The sequence below is a fragment of the Hemitrygon akajei genome, chromosome 23, assembly GCF_048418815.1.
Source record: "Hemitrygon akajei chromosome 23, sHemAka1.3, whole genome shotgun sequence".
NCBI lineage: Eukaryota > Metazoa > Chordata > Chondrichthyes > Myliobatiformes > Dasyatidae > Hemitrygon > Hemitrygon akajei.
In genome coordinates, this window is record NC_133146.1 from 52,318,826 (window position 1) to 52,341,151 (window position 22,326).

The following is a 22,326-nucleotide window of genomic DNA, read 5'->3' on the forward strand; positions in this document are numbered from 1 at the left end:
TAAAGTCACTGCACAATAGCATTAAACAATTAGGCATACACAGCAATCTTTATGAAAATCTTCAGAAAACTGCAATACTAGACACCACTAGAATAGTCTGAAAGTTCCTAGCAATTGAGAAATTAGTGTTCCAAGCTATGCCTGTACTTCAGGTATTACTAGCTTGAGCTGAGAAAAATAAAAATATAATTAGAAGGAGAAGAATAATCAATCAATTAATTAATTACAAGTATAAATACTGAGAACATGGTTTGTAGAGTCCTTGAAAGTGAATCCATTGGCTGTGCAATCAGTTTAGTGTTGAGGTGTGTGAAACTATCCACCCTGGTTCCAAAACCTGATGGTTGAAGTGTAATAACAGTTCCTGAACCTGGAGCTGTAGAACCTAAGGATCCCGTACCTCTTTCCCAATGGCAGCAGTGAGAGGAGAGCATGCGCTGGATGATGAGGGTTCTTGATGATGGATGCTCCTTGTTGTGACAGTATTCCTTGTAGATGTACTCAGTGGCAGGGACTGTGCAGGACATGGCGGCTGCTCTCGACCAAATTTTGCAGTAGTTCTTTTCCTTTGATCAAAGATATCAAGGTAGGTGCAGCACAGATTCTTTCAGCCTTATTGTAGCTCAAACAGGAAGTCTTCCCTGCCACAGGACATTACATCACTAACATAATGGACATTATCTACTTCAATAGCAACTCACTTTGGGGGGTGGGGGAGAGAAAAGGGTCTTGTTTTGTTTCTTGATATGCTCTATTTTGTTGTGTTCTGTGTTATTCTGCTGAGCAGGTGGCAATGCTATGTTGGCACCAGAATGTGTGGTGACACATGTGGGCTGCCCTCTTGTGTGTTGGTTGTTAATGCAAATGACGCACTTCACCATACGTTTCGATATATATATGATAAATAAATACAAATCCGAATGTTAGGGATCATCCCGGTACATTGGATGACATGACATTTCTGTAATAATCTAGCAGCAGTGGAGTAAAATGATTAGGAAAAATTAGTCCAATCTAGTCTACATATGCATTTAATAATCTGATGAGGTGCAACAATCATTTAATGACCTCTTCAGAATTTAAAATTTATTTCTACAAGAGTTTAGTTTCATTTCTTGAGATTTCCATTTTTGATGAGAAAAAGATCACTGATTTGACTCTCCTCTCATCTTTGTTTTTGCTTTCTTTCTACTCAGTCTTTAATTTCCTCTCAAGTCACTTTGTTTTGTGAGTTGACTTTGAACTCTAGAAATTAGTTTTTACCCTCTTTTAGTGTGCTAAATATATGGCTGCTGCCCAGGCTGACACGCTAAGTTCATGAAACTAGGAGGTAAATCTGTTAAAAAGCAGTACTATGGCACCTAGCCGTCCGTGCCTGAAGTGGTACCTGTGTGGTTTCCACTGTGGGCTGCATCAAGTACTTGTAACTATTGTTTCATTGCTGGATAGATTACTGAGAACCAAGTGAAAGATGAAGAATTTGTGCACCGCCAGGTACAGAACAGTGGCAGAAAAGTCTAGCATGAAGATAAAGGAAAACATGAATTTGAGTTTCCACCCACACAATGGCTTGGCCCAGTCGACTCCATACTGTGAGGTGTGGGCTGATCAATCTATTAGTAATTGCAGCATGCAAGTCAAAAGTGAATTGAACAAAAAGGCTAAGATCATTACTGAATCATTTTCCATAATACTGGCTATTGAAAACTGAAGCCAGCAAATACTGTGTCCAGAACTTCAGTGCCGTTGTGTAGACCCTTTCATTGCCATTTCATTTCTAACCACTGAGCAGCACTCCCAGTTTTCCACACTCAGGGAAGTTCTAAGATAACCTTCAAATGTTCTCATTTTCCTTGGCATTGGAGGGAACAAATGTTGTATTATTTATGATAACCTGGCATGACCAATCCAGAGAAATGCCAGCCATGTAAACGTGAATTGCACAACTGTTACTCAAGGCCAATTCTATGATGCCTGTAATTTCAGTCTGAAGTAATCCTTCTTGTGATTTACCCCAGGTGAAGCCAATCTTTGCAACATTTGTAAAAATTCAAAGCTTGAGTACATAAAACATTTAAAATTTATTAGGCAAGGAAGTACAAGGCTGCTTTTATCCCACTCTCATGAGTCCCATTGCTTATAGAGCTTAATATATTTTTGGAGGGTTGATTGACAGGAACATAGAGTGAAAAGGAACATACATAGGAGGCCTTTGGGAAAATACAGCAATAGTAAATAGCCAGAGCAATTTGCCCTAACAATATATAATCTAGTCCAAAATAGGAGTTTGATTACTGTATACGAATTCATCAGTGGTATACATGAGAGAACGTTCATTAGCTTACCAAGAAAGTAAAGACAATCTAAACTCTTGAAGGGGTTTGTTTTAAATAATAGGGAAGAGTGATTGCCTCAGGCAAGTAGGTCAGCAAATGGAACTGATGGATTTAAAATAGCAGTGGAATGAACTAGAGGGGAAATGAGCAGAACTATTTTCACTACAATCAACCTTCCTGAAAAGTCGGTGGATTCACATCCAAACGAGCTTCCAAAAGAATGCATTTGAAGAAGATATAATCAAAGATTTAGCAGGGGAGAAGGCTGATGTGTCAGAATAAGTTCAAAAGCTTTTTTCCAAACTGACAGCATAAATGAAATAGGCAATTTTTTTCCCAGCCTGTACTTCATTATTTGAATTAAGGGTAACATTTTCCCATCTTTGCAGAGCAACATAGAACATTACTGAACAGGTACAGACCCCTCAGCCCACCTAGACTGCCTTACCAATCTCATGAATCTTAACTGCCACACATTTCAATTCCATTCAATTTTAATTGTCATTCAACTATACATGAACACAGCCAAACGAGGGAGCGTTACTCCGGGGCCAAGGTGCAAAATGCAGTACCAACAGTTACACACAGCCCAAAGCACACATAGCTGACATAAGATAGGAAGATACAGTCACTGAATAAAAGACTAAAAGAGTCAAAACTCAAGCCATCCAACACCATTGAGATCTGTAGCTGACCACAGTACAGCTTGTCTTCTGTCAAACAAACACTGGGCGAGGCTGGTGAGCACTGATTCCAAGCTGGACATGGTCTGTATCCCTCTGTTCCCTGTCTATTCACGTGCCTGTCTAAATGTCTCCTTAACATCATTTTCATACCTGCTTCTACCACCTCAACTGGCGACACATTCAAGGCAGCTAGTACTCTGCATGAAAAACACTTGCCTAACAAAATCTAAGCTTTATTCATTCACTTTAAACCTCTACCCTCTAGTATATCACAAACAAGAAAAAATCTGCAGATGCTGGAAATCCGAGCAACACACACAAAGTGCTGGCGGAACTCAGCAGGCCAGGCAGCATCTGTGGAAAAACGTACAGTTGACATTTCGGCCCAAAATGTCTACTGTACTTTTTCTCATAGATGCTGCCTGGCCTGCTGAGTCCTTCTAGTATATGACATTTATACCCTTGGAAAATGATGATGATTATCTTCTCTGTCTATGCTGCACAGAATTTTACATCAAGAATACTGCAGTCTCTGACATTCCTGAGAAAACAATCCAATATTGCAACATGCAGGTGAAACTCTACTTTTTGATCCTCTCTAGAGCATCCATATCCTTCCTATAATGTGGAGCCCTGAACTGCGTACAATGCTCCAAACATGAGCTAACCACATATAGTTATCAATTCATGCATTTCAGAAAGTTCCCTTGAGTTTAAAAGCATTGGACAGGATATAAACCACAGAACTATCAACTTTTATTCAATGCAGACTTTACACAACAAATAACACAAGAGAGTCTGCGGATGCTATAAATCTTGATCAACACACACAAAAATGCCAGAGGAACTCAACCAGTCAGGTAGCATATATGGAGGGGAAAAATCAGTTGACAGTTAGGCTGAAACCTTTCGTCAAGGCTAGGAAGGGAGGGGGAAGAAGCAAAGAAGGTGGGGGCAGTGGGAAAAGGGATGGGAAGGAATACAAACTGGCAGGTGATATGAGAGACCAGGTGAAGGGGAAGGTGTGTTGGTGGGTGGGGGGGAGACGTGATGAAGTCAGAAGCTGGGAGGAGATAAGTGGAAGAAATAAAGGGCTGAAGAATGAGGAATCGGACAGGAGAGGACAGAGGACAATGGAAGAAAGGGAACTAGAAGGAGATGATGTGCAGGAGAGGAGAAAAGAAAGGGTGAGGGGGGAAGCAAAATGAGGAATCAGAAAAGAGAGAAGGAGAATTTTTGGTTTTTTTTGTATGTTGTAATAAAGAAGGGAGGAAGGAACAGGATGTATTCATGGAATAGCTTAAAATATATTATAAACAACTAATTCCTATTGAAGAAAATTAATAGATTGCCATAAACTTAAAATTTGAAATAATAGAAAATACTGTTCTGATGTAAGGTCTGCACCATTAACTCTGTTTCTCTTTCTGCAGATGCTGCCTTCCCTGCTGAGTGTTTTCAGCATTTTCTGAATTCATGTCCAAGATTATTTGAAGATGAGTGGACAAGTTGTGGAGGTTGCAATTACAACACATGCATTTAATTACAGTCTTAGTTTTAAACAGAGATACAGAATACAAGATAGAACTCTTCTAGACAGGCTGCACTGTAACACTGTGCCCATTTCTGTGCACCATACCATAACTACAATGGAGTGAACAGAGGAGATTTATCAGAGTCTACAGTGAAGAGTGACACCAAAAGATATGGAGATGGAAGAGAAGTCCTCAGAGCAGAGGTGGCTAAGGACAGACTTAATGGAGCTGTTTATTTTTTTTAATATAGAATTGTTTACTAAGACTGGAACATCAGTAAGCACCAAACACAAATTTAAGATGATAGGGAAAGGATGTAATTTTATTTGGCAGATCAGAAATCAGATTAAAAAGAAACTTTTAACAAGGAATTTGATATTTTCATATAAAAAGAAAGCTGTGTAAGAATGGGATAAAGAAAGTCATTGGGACAAATTGGTCTTTCAAGGTCATGATGGGACAAACGTCCTTTTTCTGGGATCTGGGATCCTGTGATGTGTGATGGAATAGTTTTAACTGCGCTATGGAAAATGAACAGCATTACATAGTTCTGATTATGATTGAAAATACTGTACCCAATTGGCTTCTCTTTATAATAAAATTGCATGTATTTACTCATTTAAAAATAAATAAGTCTATTAAATGTTATTACTAATATTTCAAATTATATTTTTTTTATGGACTGTTGATTTTTGTCACCAATATTTTCTGTTGCTCCTGCAGATACTTTTTAGCTTGTAATATTAGAAAAGAACTTAAAGTTGAAATTTCTTGGTAGAATAGCATTATTCTCTGTATCAAGAGTTGTAACAAAGCAATGTTTTAGTGCTTGCATCTGTTGGGCTGAAATAAAAATCTAAGGGGGCTAGTTATCCAATAATTAACAACAAAAAATCCCGGAAATTAATTAAACATGCAAATTATATTCTGATGAAATATGTTCAATCTGAAACATTAACTCAGTTTCTCTTTCCACACAGACTGCCTGACATGCTGAGTGTTTACAGAAGTTTCTGTATTTCATAGTGTTGTATTTTTGAGTCACTATATGCATTCAATACCTTTAGTCTAGTGCTATCATGGTCACGTTATTTCTGATTATTTTCCTATTGGATTTCCTGTAAATACGTGTGTGTGTGTGTGTGTGTGTGTGTGTGTGTGTGTGTGTGTGTGTGTGTGTGTGTGTGTGTGTGTGTGTGTGTGTGTGTGTGTGTGTGTGTGTGTGTGTGTGTGTGTGTGTGTGTGTGTGTGTGTGTGTGTGTGCCAGACTTCCCCTGTAATAAACACAAATGCTTAAATATCTAACACAGTTTGAGCAATTGCAGGGTCCAGAATATAATGCACAATGTACTAAGCTGTGATTTCTGCATCAGTGCTGCTCAATTATGGATGCTCAGGACTTCGGTGCCTATTAGTGAGTTGTATTAAGGTGAAAAATCACTGACAGCACATAGTGCATCTCCAGCCGTTCCCACTAGTGTGACACAGACTTATCAGTGAAAACCATTCAGACACATCTATTTTTATAATTTTTAAGGACACAACAGCTCCTGAGAAGAAGTGCTTAGAACAATATCTCTAAGATTGGGTCAGTTGTGTAAAAGGTTCTGGTTAGATTTATCAGAGTCTACAGGGAAGAGTGACACCAAAAGATATGGAGATGGAAGAGAAGTCCTCAGAGCAGAGATGGCTAAGGACAGACTTAATGGAGTCATAGAAAAGTACAGCACACAAATAGGCCCTTCGGCCCATTTAGTCCATGCCAAAACAAAACAATTTAAATTGCCTACTCTCGTCGACCTGCATCGTCCTCCACCCATGTACCTATTCTAAACTTCTCTTAAATGTTCAAATCAAGCTTGCATGAACCACTGGCAGCTCGTTCCCCACTTTTTACTCTTAACCCATGACCTCTAGTTGTAGTCTCACCCAAGGTCAACGCAAAAAACCTGCTTGTACTTACCCTATCTGTACTCTTCATAATTTTGTATACCTCTATCAAATCTCTCTCAAACTTCTACGTTCCAAGGAATGAAGTCCTAATCTGTTCAATCTTTCCTTATAACTCAGGTCCTCCAGTCCCAGCAACATCATTGTAAATTTTCTCTGTGTTCTTTCAAACTTATTTACATCTTTTCCCCAGGTACATGACCAAAACTGAGCACTAATACTCCAAATATATTTGGCTAGAATTTGAGCATCTTTTTAATATGAGAAAAATATTAAACAGTACTAGCTTATCCTTGTGAGATACTAAAGCAGTAAAACCTAAGGATGCAGAAATATTATTCAGTGAAATACAAACATTTCTTCTGGGGTTTTCATTTTCTATTCAGCAATTATACAAAAAAAAATAGATTGTAAAGAAACTTACCAACGCCCATATATGAAGATTGCCATGAAGGGGCAAAAAGAGATGAAGTTATTTAATTCATTGTTGCTCCCATCTTTGTTGTATGTCAATTGGGTGCTGTGTTAGCATCCTTAACAGCAGTGGCTCTATTTCAAGATTAATTTGCATGAACCAATTTGAGACATTTCACAAAGGCTGTGGTAAGATGCTATATAAATCTATGTCTTTATTTTTGGTAGTGTGAATATTTATACTGAAGACAGCCAGAAATCATCTGTTGGAAGAAATATTGACATTAAAATTATAATTATGTAATTCATGCTATTAAATGCACAAAGATTGCAACTGATTAATTGCTTTTAAGCACAAATACAGCAGATGCCATTTTCCATTATGAAGATGCAGTGTCCAGTTCAGAATCAATATTTTAAGATTTAGTTGCACTGTGCCAAGAAAGGAAATAAAACTTTCACTGCTAATCTTTCCATTTGATTGAATTGATTTTTAGTGTTGAACCTCCTGAAAACAACAGCCCAGCCATTGTTAGAATATGCATATTAATATTTTATGCACACTACATGTGATGTGATGTTATTCATTTTTAATTGTGCTTAAAATTATCTGAATTATGGACACAGAATTGCAAGGAAGAATAAAAACAAGCACCAATTGAAGTCCAAGAAAAGTTGTCTTCAATCCTCAGCAGCTAAGGCAGCATTTGTGGAGAAGGATAAGTTAATGTTGTTTGACTGATTGATAATTTCCAGCACTTTCTTTAATCATTTCAGATTTCAACCATCCGCATAGTACTTTCTCATTCATTCCTGAAATGGGGTCATTACCATAAAACCAGTATTAAGTGGCGAGCCCTAAATGCCTTTGGAAAGATAACGATAAATCACATGTTTCAACCACTGCAGTTCTTGTGTTAAGGGGATTCCCTTGGCACCAAATATATAAAATATAGGTGGACTGTTACAGAATTTTGATGAAAAGATGATGGAAAAACAATGGTGTATTTCCAAATAAGGATTGTCTGTAACTTGCAGGAAGTAGCATTTAATCCAGGGATTCCTGACTGTTTTTGTGCCATGGACCCCTACCATTAACCCGAAGGGTCCATGTCCCAAAGATTGGGACCCCTGATTTAATCGATCTTCCATCCTTGCTCTAATGGGTAGTTGAGTTTAAGTGGTTGGGAGATACTGTGGAAGAATTATTGGTGAATTGCTAATGTACGTTTTGTAAATGGAATACATTGCTGATCCACTGGTAGAGGGAATGATTGCCCCACTCCTTGCTCATCTCTGGTGTTAGTTGGTCTGCACTCATTCTGGCATTTGAATATTACTTGCTGAAAGCAAAATTAGAAAATGCTGGAAACACATTTCAAGTTGACCTAAAGTATTAATTCTTCTCATTTCCACAGATATCTGCCAACCTACTTGGTGTCTCCAGCATCTTCTGTTTTCATTTCTTATTTTCAGCATCTAGAGTTCTTTGATTTTAATTATTCCTTGAAACTTCTGATGTTGATAGTGACAGAGCTTGGTGACTTTGCCTATAAGTTTCATTACAGTATCTTCAGCAGAATTTATTTAAGTGGGTAATGAAGGTAAACTTCTGGTCAACGGTGTAATGGTGATCGCCAGGGTGTTGATGGTGGAGGGAGGGAGGAATTCAATGTTTGAAATGCCCTTGAGTATAACGACAAAGACTTTTGCTAAGAGGTGATGTCCATTACTTGCCACATATAGTGCAGATGTTACATCAGCTCATATATGAATTTCATCCAAGCAAACATGAACTGATTCATTACCTATGGACACTCGAATAGAACATAACATTTTACAATCATCAGCAGACAACCACATTTCTGATTATATGCTGGTGGGGGAAGGCCATTGTTGAGGCTACAGAACTCTACTCTGCGCAAGTCCTTTAGCAGTGTCTTGGATATAAACTAAATAAGTGCTTTACAAAGTTTAATGTAAGCTTAATCTCCATGATTGGTGACCAATCTACAGAGAATGTTTCCAAGTGATCCTTACTGAAAAAGAATATTTTACAGATCTATTATTTCCTTTATCATGATTAAGAACCAATAAAAAAGGTCTTTTATCTCTTTGTTAGAGACTTGTTTGTTCATGTCTCACACAGGAACTGAGCACATAACCAAGCCCAATATTTTGATGCTGTGGAAATGCTACTTCCACAAATTTGTTGTCTTTCTGGATGAGATATAAAATGGGCCCAACAATGAGCAGCGTAGCTCACAGCTCTGAGATCAAATGCTTGTCTCTTAGAGGCCATGCTGATTTGCTGGTATGGGAATCAGCAAGCTGAACATACATCTAGCTGTACTAAGCATAAACCAAGCTATTCTGTCAGTTTGAAACTGACAGCTCGGAAATAACAGCTGTGCAATGTTGAAGTCATCACTATAGAGTAGACTTCCCAACCTGGGGGTCCATGGAACCCTTACTTAATGGTATTGGTCCATGCAGTAAAGATTTACTAAGATTATTAATTTCTGATACAATTGAAACTGCAACATCGGCTGAGATAGACTCTCACCTAGCCATTTATTTGACTGTACAATTACTGGGATCCAGCTCATTTTATACAATGTGGGGTCAGCTTGAAATGTAACCTTGAGATAAGAATATATTTTCTCTTCAATGAAAGTTAGATAAAGAAATTAGTTTAAGGGAAAACTTTAACTTCCTTGTGGAAATCACCTGAGCGAAAGATTTAAATAGAGTGTCTACCATTCTCGGTGAAATTTGGACCTAGAAAGCAATCTGCTTTATGCTTCAAGTGTTCGGGTAATGTGGGTCAACCTAAAGCAGACTGCATAAAAAGAGAAAATAATTAGATGTTCGATTCCCTTTGTAATACCATCCTAAAACTGATGTTGGTTTCAGCAGTGACCTCTATTGATGTGTTATAATATAACTCAGCATTTGAAATGTTACAAGCCAGCTCATAAAGAAACATTCTTTCTGCTATATATAGGAAACACAAGGATTGAAGAAACAGGGCCTGAGATAGGCTAACCATCCCCTTGAGCCCAATCTAATCTTGGCCTCAACAGCACTATCCTGCTCTTTCCCCATATCTCTTGTCTCCCTTGTAATTCAAATATCTGTCAATTATCACCTTCAATATATTCAATGATTTCATTGAATTCTTAGATAGAGATTTCCAAAGATTTATGGCTCCCTGACAAATGAAATTCCTCCTCATCATTTTAAGCGTACGACTCCTCATTCTGAAACTATGCCCAGAAACCCCACTGGGGGAAAACGTCATCTTGGCAGTCGCCTTATCAAAGCCCATCAGAATGTTATATGTATCAATAAGATTGCATCTTATTCTTCTATATTCCAATGAGTAAAAACCCAAACATCAAACTTTAGATATTGCTTCCTTCATCCTCAGAAATCAATTTATCAGCCCTATTCTGCCAAGCCTCTAGTGCAGACTCATCCTTCTTTACATTTGGAAACCAAAATTGTACACAATGTCCCACATACAGTCCCATCAGTGCCCTGTAAACTTGCACCAACGTTCTTTAACTTTCATATTCCATGCCACTTGGGGTGAAGATACATCTCTACCAAAGGAGATGTAAGCGGCTTTATCCGTCCACTAGCCTACAGGTCAACCTTGGGTAAGGTGTAGGCCCTGATCAGGTGGTAGATGCTTGTATGAGCAGCTGGTGCACATCACAAGTCCTGATCATGTGACCACTGACGCCAGGCAAACTCTGAAGAGTATTGATAATGGCTGAGGTCACCCGTCTTGAAAAAATACTGCCTAGAAGAAGACACTTCTGTAGAAAAATCTGCCAAAAACAACCATGGTCATGGAAAGACCATGACTGTCTGTGTCATATGACATGGAACATAACAAAATTAATGAGCAACTCATAATAAAGGCATTAAACATCCCACCAATGGTTCAAAATATTGTTTGTATTTGCACGCAAAATGTACTGGTAACTTCAGATCTCTTTGTACTGCAACATTTCATACTCATTTTATTTAATAATAACTTGTTTCTTTTCATCCTGCCTTCTAAAACACATAACCTAACATTTTCTCACATTATATTCAATCTGCCAACTCCCTGCCTTTTTACTCCACCTATCCATAACCCTTTATATGGCTTTTGCAGCTTCCTTAGGTCTCACAAACCCACCGATGTTTACCTTCATCAGCAAATTTGGCTACAGTCTACTCCGTCTCATCATCCAAGTCATTAATATAGAGTAGAAACAATTGAAATCAGAATGCTGATATCTTTGGCATTCTATTAACTGCTGATTGCCAGTCTGAAAATAACCTACTTATCCGTCGTCTCTGACAGAAGAGACTCAGCAGAGGCTGGAAAACTGAGGCAACAGATACACATGGTGTGCCTGGAACTCAGCAAGTCAGGTTTCATCGATAGAGGGAAGCAAACAGTCAATATTTCAGGCTGAGTCCCTTTGCCAGAACTGGAAGGGAAGGAGGCAGAAGCCAGAGTTGTTCCAGCATTTTGTCTGTCTCATCCTTACTCCTGGTTCAATCCTCCGTCTATGCCAGTAAATTACTCCAATCTATTGTGCATTGCAGGAGAATGTTTCCAGCAAATTGCTGCATGCTACAATGCTGCAGGGAGATGAGAGAGTCCTTCTAAAGGTCAGGTATGCCTGAGGACAGGGGTTCCTAACCTGGGGTCCACAGACCCTGTGCCTAATGGTATTGGTACCATTAAAAACCTGCTCCAGCTGAACAGTGCTTCATGCGTGGGGGCCATGAAATCCTTCGAGGGCCACAGCAAACACCTCCACTCCAGTTTCTGGGAAGGTCTCTGTACTGACTTGAGTGCACTCAGTTTGCCTGTATTTACTCCAGCTGGTCCTGCGCTCTGAACAGAAAGTAGGAATCTCCACTCTTTGAGTTCGGAGTTTGGCTGACCCTTCCTAATGAAGCGCTGAGCGGTAAACTGTGGGTTGTGGCAGAGTTCAATGATTGGAGCCTAGAATGATCCTGAGGATAGGAGAAGCAGTCATGCCCCACATGTGAGATATCGAGGATCAAAGGACATTGCAGATACCAGTGAGTATAAAGAATGCAATTTAAATTCTCTTTCAATCACATTATTTGGAGAAATACAACTGTAAATCATGACTAATATTACTGTGGAGAGAGTTCCGTCTGGTTGCATCACTGTCTGGTACAGAGACATCAATGGACAGGATCATTAAAAAAAGCTGCAGTAGGTTGTAAACTCAGCCAGCTCCATCATGGGCACCAACCTCCCTACCATCGAGGACATCTTCAAAGAACAATGCCTCAAGAAGGTGGCATCCATCATTATGGACACTTGCCATCCAGAACATGCCCTCTTCTCATTACTACATCAGGAAGGATGTACAGGAGCCTGAAGGCACACACTCAATAATTTAGGAACAACTTCTTCTCCTCCTCTACTTGATTTCTGAATGGTCCGTGAACCTATGAAGACTGCCCACCATCTTGCTCTCCTTTTGCAGTACTGCTTTATTTTTTATACTTTTTATTGTAACATAGTATTTTTATGTATTACACTATACTGCTGCCACACAAAACAATTCATTTCACAACATATATCAGTAAAAATCAACCTATTCCGATTCTAATTCTGTCAGCCTTCAGAGCAGTGAGGTTAAGATTTCACTGCAGGTGGAATTCTCGGTGATTTTTATCCCCTGAAAGAAGCTGAAGCAGGAGTAATATCCCACTGGGAAATAGGGAGATGAAATTATGAATGCTGAAGCACCCAAGTATTTGTGCTAACTTGCTCTTCTTTGCCTTGACATAATTTCCAATGGCAGAACACCATTTTCCTGTTGGTTTATTTGAATAGATGTCTAGGGTTTGGCATTAGTTCAGCATATTTTGCAGGGAACTGGAACTTCGTCTCTGAATTGATAACTTATGACATCCTGAGTACAACAGTGCTGTGCTCTCTGGTACACTTCCTTCATGGAAAGGTTGGCATTTAAGCAATTATGGCCCTTAATGCCTGTAACCAAACATGATACTCAATTAAAGCAATTAAGGATTGTTTATTCTGGCATCTTCCCCCTTCTTTTCCAGTACTGAAGAAGGGTCTTGATGTGAAATGATAATTGTTTATTCATCTCCATAGACACTGCCTGACTTACTGAGTTCCTCCAGCATTTTGTGTGTGTTGCTAAAGATTGTTGAGTTACAATAATAAAATAACATCCAATAGACCAGAACCTCTGCCAGTCGGGCATACCAAATTCGTATGCATGCCAGATTATTGGAGTTTTACTGTTACACTATCACATGGCTGACTCTTGTAGATTCTATCATTTCAAGCAACTTTATTAACCGACAGAAAGTGAACATTTTCAGACGATCAGGCACTTTCCGTGGAGAGGTTAATGGTTAATATTTCTGAATAATGACTCTTCAACAAACTTGTGAAGGTCAGAAGAGGGAATGAGGAGGGAGAGAACAAATGGGATAACAGTGTTAGGGTGGAAATCAAAGCTGTTCATATGACACATTCCTTTCAAATCCATCTAAATCTAAATTATAATATTTTAAAATCATGCTTATCAAGCCATGATAGACTTATTTCCATTTAATTGGAACCACTCAGCCATTTCTTAGTCATTGATTTGAACAATGCTCTTATTGAGGTTAGTTAAGCTGCCTTGACAGCTTTCTCCTCAACATGCTGTGGTTAGCTTATTCAATTAGGTAGTAACATTTCCCATCTGCTTAATTAATGAAGAAAGCCACAACAAAGAACCGTGTAGCATTCATTATGTGAACTCCTTTTCTATGTCCCAGGTTGTGGTAACCTCTGGCACTAATTCTCAGAAGATGTACAATCAATAGGCGCATTTCTTCTTTCTCAGTTTACTAGACATCTCACAAACAGTGGGCATGCCAGAGCCGGCTGTGCCAATGTGCAAGTGTGCCAGTATATTGATCCATGGACTGAAGATACCAAATCAAAATTTAACAGTTACTCACAACATGGATTTTTATCAACTGAAGTTAGCTCTGAAGCTACCCACCGTGAAACATAAAGGCACCTTCACCTCAAAGTCATTAGGACCTATTTATAGGTGGCCCCTGTGCCTGTGGTTATGGAAGATGATGTCCACATTATGCACAGATGCTTGTGGGATCACGTCATTTTCGTGGGAGCATGACCATAGTGAAGGTCCGGCAGAAATGGGTGAATACTGATTGATCGTTCTTCTCCAGCAAAAGCAAAGAGCTGATTATTGACTGCAGGAGGAGGAAACCAGAGGTCCGTGAGCCGGTCCTCATCAAGGGATCAGAGGCAGAGAGGGCCAGTAACTTTAAATTCCTCAGTGTTATCATTTCAGTGGCAGACATCCCACCTCTCCCGGAAGTTCCAGGAGTCTCCCGCTTATCGATAGCAGCTCCCTGACACCTGCAAATTATATACAATATCCCGGAAAGAGAAAGAGAAAGGGGGGGGGGGGGTGGGAGGAGAGAGAGAGAGAGAGAGAGAATATAAATTAATGAATTCTGATTGGTCTCTCTTTGTGCTAAGCAGACCTATCAGTTTTCTCTGTGGGCGGGCTTTACAGTCGACCTCTCTCTCTCTCTTTGTCCATCAGTTCAGTTTGGTGTCCTGCTGTACCATGGCAGTGTTCCAAAAAAAGAAAATATAAAATGTACTTCACCCCAGACTACACTGCCTAATAGGGGTCAAAATAATGACAGTGTTGCTCACTGCACTGTTTGCAACAGTGACTTTTCTATCGCCCGTAGTGGGTTAAATGACTGTAACAGACATGTTGATGTGAGTTTAACAGGTGTCATTCGTTCATTAGACTTCCGGCAAAATGCTCAAATCTGCCTAGCAAGCAAAATCACAGTACAAGGAAAGTTTGCAAAAGAAATAGAAAAGCTATTTGCATTAGCATTTAGCTATTAGCATTGAGACTGCCAACAAAGTACTCAACAAAAAATATATATGTATCTGTGTGTGCGTTTGTGTAAATAGTTTCAATATGTGATCAAATAAATTGTTGTTTTCTTTCATGATCAAATGTCCTGTATACATACACCCTTGGAGGTCTCCCGGGAAGGGGGATATGGGGTTGAGGGGCGGGGATGGTGATGCTATCTCCCTGAAATGAGATTTTGCAGGGTGGGATGTCTGCAGTGGCTCTGTTCTGAGCCCATCATGTAAGTACCATTACAAAGAAGGCATGGCAGAGCCTGTACTCTTTTCTAAGTTTGCGTAGACTTGGCATGTCATCTAGAACTTCGATAAACTTCCATAGATGAACAGTGGAGAATATCCTGACTGGTTGCATTACGGCCTGTTATGGAAACACCAATGCCCCAGAATGGAAAAACCTGCAGAAAGTTGTGGATACGGACCAGTCCATCACAAGAAAAGTCCTCCCCACCATTGACCCCATCTATAAGGCGTGCTGCCACAAGAAAACAACATCCATCATCAAGGACCCCCTCCATCCAGGCCATGTACTCTTCTTGCTGCTGCCATCAGGAAGGGGTACTGGACCCTTAGGTCCGACACCACCAGGCTCAGGAACAGTTATGACCCTTCAACCATCAACCTCCTGAGCCAGCGGGGATAACTTCACTCACCTCAACACTGAACTGATTTCACAAACCTATGTACTCACTTTCAAGGACTCTGCAACTCATGCGCTGAGTATCATGTATTTACTTGTTTTTGCATTTGCACAGCTCATCTTCTTTTGCACATTGCTTGTTTGTCAGTCTTTGCTTTTCATTGATTTTATTGTATTTCCTTGTTCTGCTGTGAACATCTGCAAGAAAATGAGTCTCAATACATGTACTTTGAACTTCTAAAGAACTCTGTCATAAGGAAGCAGAGATCCCCTCCACCCAGACCGTGACTTTTTCTTGCTGCTGTCACCAGGTGAAGCCTCAGGACTCACACCACCAAGTTCAAGAACAGTTTCTACTCCTCAACCATCAGGCTCTTGAACCATAGGGGATAACTACACTCACTTGCCCCATCATTGAAATGTTTCCACAACCAATGATCTGACTTTCAGGACTCTTTATCTAATTATCTCATGTTCTCATTATTTAATGATATTTATTTATATTTGCATTTACACAGTTTGTCGTCTTCTGCACTCTAGTTAATCTTTCATTGTTCCTGTTGTAGTTACTATTCTATAGATCTGTTGTGTATGCCCACAGGAAAGTGAATTTCACGGATGTATATGGGGACATATATTTATTTGATAATAAAGTTTACTGTGATCTTTGAACTTTGTTTGGAAACTGAGAAATTATTTTAGAATTGGCATGGGATCCAAGGGGCAATTGCTTTGTGGATCCAGAACTGGCTTGCTCGCAGAAGGCAACGAGTGGTTGTAGACGGGTCATATTCTGCATGGACGTCACCAGTGGTGTGCCTCAGGTATCTGTTCTGGGACCCCTTCTCTTCGTGATTTTTATAAATGACCTGGATGAAGTGGAGGGATGGTAGTAAAATTGCTGATGACACAAAGGTTGGAGGTGTTATGGATAGTGTGGAGGGCTGTCAGAGGTTACAGCGGGACATTGATAGGATGCAAAAATGGGCTGAGAAGTGGCAGATGGAGTTCAAACCAATAAGTGTGAGGTGGTTCATTTTGGTAGGTCAAATATGATGACAGAATATAGTATTAATAGTAGGACTCTTGGTAGTGTTCAGGATCAGAGGGATCTTGGGGTCTGAGTCCATAGGACACTCAAGGCTACTGCGAAGGTTGACTCTATGGTTAAGAAAGTATACAGTGCATTGGCCTTCATCAATTGTGGGTCTGAGTTCAGGAGCTGAGAGGTAATGTTGCAGCTATATAGGACCCTGGTCAGACTCCACTTGGAGTACTGTGCTCAGTTCTAGTCACCTCACTACAGGAGGGATGGGGAAATCATTGAAAGGGTGCAGAGCAGATCTACAGACATTGATCATGTGGTTAGTCAGAAGTTTTTTCCCAGCATTGAAATGGCTAGCACAAGAGGGCACAGTTTTAAGGTGCTTTGAAGTAGGCACAGAGGAGATATCAGGAGTAAATTTTTTACACAGAGAGTGGTGAGTGCGTGGAATGGGCTGCCGGCGACAGTGGTGGGGGCGGATACGATAGGGTCTTTTAAGAGACTCCTGGACAGGTGCACGGAGCTTAGAAAAATAAAGGGCTATGGGTAACCCTAGGTAATCTCTAAGGTAAGGACATGTTCGTCACAGCTTTGTGGTCTGAAGGGCCCGTATTGTGCTGTAGGTTTTCCTTGTTTCTATATATAAAAAAGGATAGGAACATTCCCGCTGCATTTCCTTTTGCTCTATGTTTCTAATTGATTACACACTCAGCCTGGTGCCCCTATGCAGTGACACTCTGCTGCTTGTATTAAGGCTGATAGAAGCCTGCTGAACTCTTATAGAGGCGACTCTAGGTAATTATGTAAATAACTCTGGTCTTAATGGGCCCAGCTACAGAATGGACATTCTAAACTTTATCAACAACAGTCTGTCTGACAGGCATCAGCGACTGTATTGGTAGAGTGTACTGGCCGAGGAGGGCCAGCCAGTGCTGTCTGCCTGAGAGAGTACAGCAAGTTCATGCTCTTTGAAGTACTGCTACTCACCAAGGCCAGTACTCCAGTGACCTTGGGAATCAGCTGGTAGACAAATGCATAGAACACTATTACACTTTCCAAACTTTATTCAATAAAATCTATGACCGTGACAGGCACAGACTGGGTTTGCAACCGCAGTCTGAACTCCAGCACTTGGTTAATGGGAGGCTGCAGTGGAAGTAGCAATATTAGCATCAGTACAATACAGTATGACCAGGTCTCAAATGGAGCTGGTTGACATTTCCTCTCTAGAGCTCTGTATGAAGTCAAGGGTCCGTTTGGTGCCATCCACGTTCCTTGGCATCAAGTTTATGGGAAACCTATCAGACTGCATTAGCCATTCCCTCCTGGAAATCAACATCTGAGTCCTTTACAAACCTCGTGTGCGTTGTCAGTCTCCTATGTTTAGGCATCTTGGTGGTTCACCAAATCCAGGTCCCATCTCTGTGTTGTCCTTAACATCATACATGATTTCAATATCAGAGTTGGTGGCTGTTATGCTTTGTAACTTCAAAACATTAAACTAATTTGAAGAAACTCACGGGAGTCCGGAAATATGGGGATAGTTCAAGTTGACTTTAAGCGAAGTGTGTATGTATCACGTGGTAGCGTGATGGTGAATGTAATTCACTTATTTTTATATGTAACCCATAATTAATTATTTAAGTGAGCAAGAATGCTTAATCTTACTATATGTATATATATACACACACACATACAAGATTACTCAGATATAACTGAAGAATTAAATACCCGACATTCCTCCCTGCTATAAACTTCAACTCAATAGAGAATGCATCTCAAATATACACACAGTATATTATATAATACAACTACTATATACAGACATCTACAGCATAGAAAATTTTAAACTGTCCCATTCAGGCTTTAAATTTTAATCGCTGTGGAAGCTTTCTTCCTCTTATGGGATAACATCTTCCCTGACCAGAGGGATCACTCAGCTTGGTGGGTGAGGCTTGCGGCTGTGAAAAAATCTCACCTCCCCCGTGGTCTCTTTGTCATCAGTATTTTTTACCTATCCTTACATGGCTTATTTAAGGTGCTTAAGGTAACTTAAGTTAGATAATGAAAAAGGCACAAGAATAAGGATGTGATATAGGTAGAAGAAGAACAACGAGGAGCCTGTACCTTGAAGAATCTGTGTGAGTTGGGATGAGACATAGCATGAAGAATGCTGCTATATTTCACCAATTCAATCCTTCTGCATTCCTGCCACTGGTTACGGTTTCCCCTGTCAGGTAACTTCAGTTGATAATTCAAAACCACCAACACTGATTTGCGGTTTCACTTTAAGAGGCTGGTCTGAAGTGATGAGGTTGTTATGCAAAGGTTTTTAGCATGCTTTTGTGTTTAAGTTTTGGAGTTCAATAAAATGTGTTACAGGTTTCATTAAACATAAAATACCTCAATTTGTTTTGTTCGCAGAAACCCACATAGGTGACCCTGATGCTCTAGGATGATTCCAGAGTTACTGAAAGTGTCTACCAATGCAGTCGCTTTAAAACTGCAGGAGTTTTGGGAGCAAAATGCCGCTGCTTGGTTTGTACAAGTTGAGGCCAAATTTGCTCTGCGAGAAATCACTGCCGATGACACCAAGTTCTACAATGTAGCAGCGTCACTCAGAAACTCCATGGCTGCCACAGCAGTGAGCCTGCCTGAAGACAATAAATACCGAACATTGAAAACTCACCTTTTACAGACATTTGGACTATCAGACTCTGAGTGCACCAAACAGTTTCTCTCCGTGCACAGTCTCAGCGATGCTAGGCCTTCAGACTTAATGGACTACATACTGTCTCCCCTGGAAAATCATCTTCTTTGCTTTATTTTTAAAGATGTCTTCATGCAGCAAATGCCTGATCCAGTTCGCATAGCCCTCACTAATGCACCCATGCACCCATAGGGAGCTTGCTAAAATGGCTGACAGTCTAGACTCATCGAGACAGTGGAGCATCATTCCTCCTCTCTTCTCGACCTCAATAAGCCCGGTCACATAAGGATGCCTGCAGCTGCGAAAGAGATGACACAGGGTCAATGCTTTCTCATGCTCGCTTTGGTACAAACGCTAGGAAGTGCTGATCGCCTTGCGGCTTCGACATCCCCAGCATATCGGAACATCAGAGATCTACGTACGCCATGGGTTCCAGCTGCCAGGATTGTCTACTGTTCATTATGGACACTCTTTCAGTGCGATGTTTCCTGTGTGACACGGGTGCTCAACCGAGTGTGCTGCCAGCATTGCCTATTGATGAGAGGGCAAAGAGCGATGAAACCTCACTGGAGGCCGTCAATGGCAGAAAGGCCCAGGCCTATGGGACACAATGGGTGGTGTTCTGCTTCAGTGGGCAACGTTACACATCGGACTTCATCCTGGCTAAAGTGACTAGACCTCTGCTCAGTGCAGATTTTCTATGTGTCCAAGACTATTAATTGATCTTAAGAACTGCCAGCTTGAGGATGTCATGGTCTTTGAGTCCTTACCCTGCTCCCCTGGTAAGTTCCCCACAATGATTCTATCAAGAGCATACACCACAACATGTGAGTTTACTCACCTGCTGGGCGAATTCCCAAACTTCACCAAGCCCACATTCTCCACTCCAGTCACAGAACATGGGGCTGAGCATCACATTCCCACAAATGGCCTGCCAGTCCATGCCCAAGTGCGTAGTTTGGACCCAGAAAAGCTGGCAACTGCAAAGGCTGAGTTTGCCAACATGGAAAGTCTGGGCATTATTGCACGCTGGTCAGGTATCGCCTGGGCTTTGCCTCTCCATATGGTCCTAAAGTCCGATAGTCGTTGCCGCCCATGTAGTGATTACTGATGCCTTAATGATGCCACCAACCCCAGTCGTTCACCATGGATACACAACATATCAATGGGAAAAATAATGCTGTGGCTGATAGTCTCTCATGGCCAGCTGTTGAGCCGTACACATAGGGTTGACTATGCTGGCATGGAGGCTGGAGATGTAACGTTTTCAATACGGCCTTTCGAATCCAGGCCAGAAGACTTCATGGAAACTGACTGCACTAAAGTTTGTTCAGCACAGCCTCAGAAAGGACGTATGCGATTGGACTGCAGATTGTGTGGAGTGCTGGCGGGCAAAAATTACCCATCATGTTCACGTACCATTGCATCTTTTGAGGTCCCTGAGTGATGGCTTGACGGTATTTGGTCCTCTTCCCCATCCCCCATGGTTTCACGCACCTTCATACCATGGTGGACAGTACCACAGGAGGCCAGGGGTTGTCCCTGTGGCATTGACAATGGCCGCAGAAGTGGCTCTGAGATTCATCAGCACCTGGGTTGCACGATTTGGCATCCCGTCTGATATTTCCTCCGGCCGTGGTCCCCAATTCACTTCAACCTCTGAGCTGCAATGGTACACAACCTCAGCATGTCACCTGCAGTCCAATGGCCTAAGCAGGCAGTTTCACAGCTCCTTAAAGGCTGCTCTGAGGGCTTCCCTGATGGACGAGTGTTGGCACGATCACTTCCCGGGGCCCAGAACAGCTCCAAAAGAGGACCTGCAGACGTCCGTAGCAGAGTTGGTAAATGGGCAGCCGTTATACGTGCCAGGGGGGTTTCATTCTTGACTCCACGACTGCCTGGCCGGCCTCCCAACAGTGGTCCACCCTCCTCAGTAAATTCAATTCCTTTTCACCAATTCCCTCCTCCCAATAAGCACCAACATTGAGTTGGCATTTCCCTTTGTGAGGCTGCTCTGACATGATGAGGTTGATATGCAAAGATTTTTAACACACATTTGTGTTTAGGTTTTTGAGTTCAATAAAATGTGTTACAGGTTTCATTAAACATAAACATCTCACTTCATTCTATTTGTGGATACCTACACCACTGCCCCCATAATGACCAACACAGCCTTCACAATGGGATTAGGATATTCAGACATGGATGTATCCCTCTGATTAAACCCTGCTTGCAGATGTTTTCCACTTTGTTTTGCTCATGGGAAAGAAGATGGTCAGAGACAGAGAAGCAGCTTCAGCGGCAGGTTGCTATCGATGCAATGCTCCGCAGACAGGATGAAGAGATCAATACTCCCCAATGCCATTCGGCTTTACAATTCAACCGCCAGGGGTAAGATATGTTAAAGTGACGGGGTTAGGACTGAGCTTAAGTTACCATTCAATGTATTTTAGTAAACCATTTAAGAATTTTTTTAAAAGCTATTTATTAATGCTTTTTGAGAGGGTGATTTTAGATGCATATCATATTTATACTGAGTTAAGTATTGTATGTAATTAGTTTTGCTACAATAAGTGTATGGGACATTGGAAAAAATGTTGAATTTCCCCATGGGGATGAATAAAGTATCTATCTATCTATCTATGCAGTCGGCTTCAGTGATACAGATGCCGTCAAAGTGCCCTGGCAAAGACATCTGAGAGGCTTTCTACAGTGCTAAAAGTACGCACGTGCGCTGGATCTCTAAATGCTTCTCAGTGGATATTATTAAGATGTGCTGCTAATGATTCAGGTGTTAGGGTACAGCTTTTCAAACAGCCTCCGCCAACTTTGCACGTGTTAGGTCACTGGACTTACTGAACGGTGCATGCAGTTTCTCCTGACATCATTATCCAGCCCATCTGCTTTCATTACCTTATGCAGAAGCTTCTTAGCTCCTATTGAATATAGGGAATTTTCTCCTAAATTTTGAACTGATTTCCCCCCCATATTTCATTATTTCATAA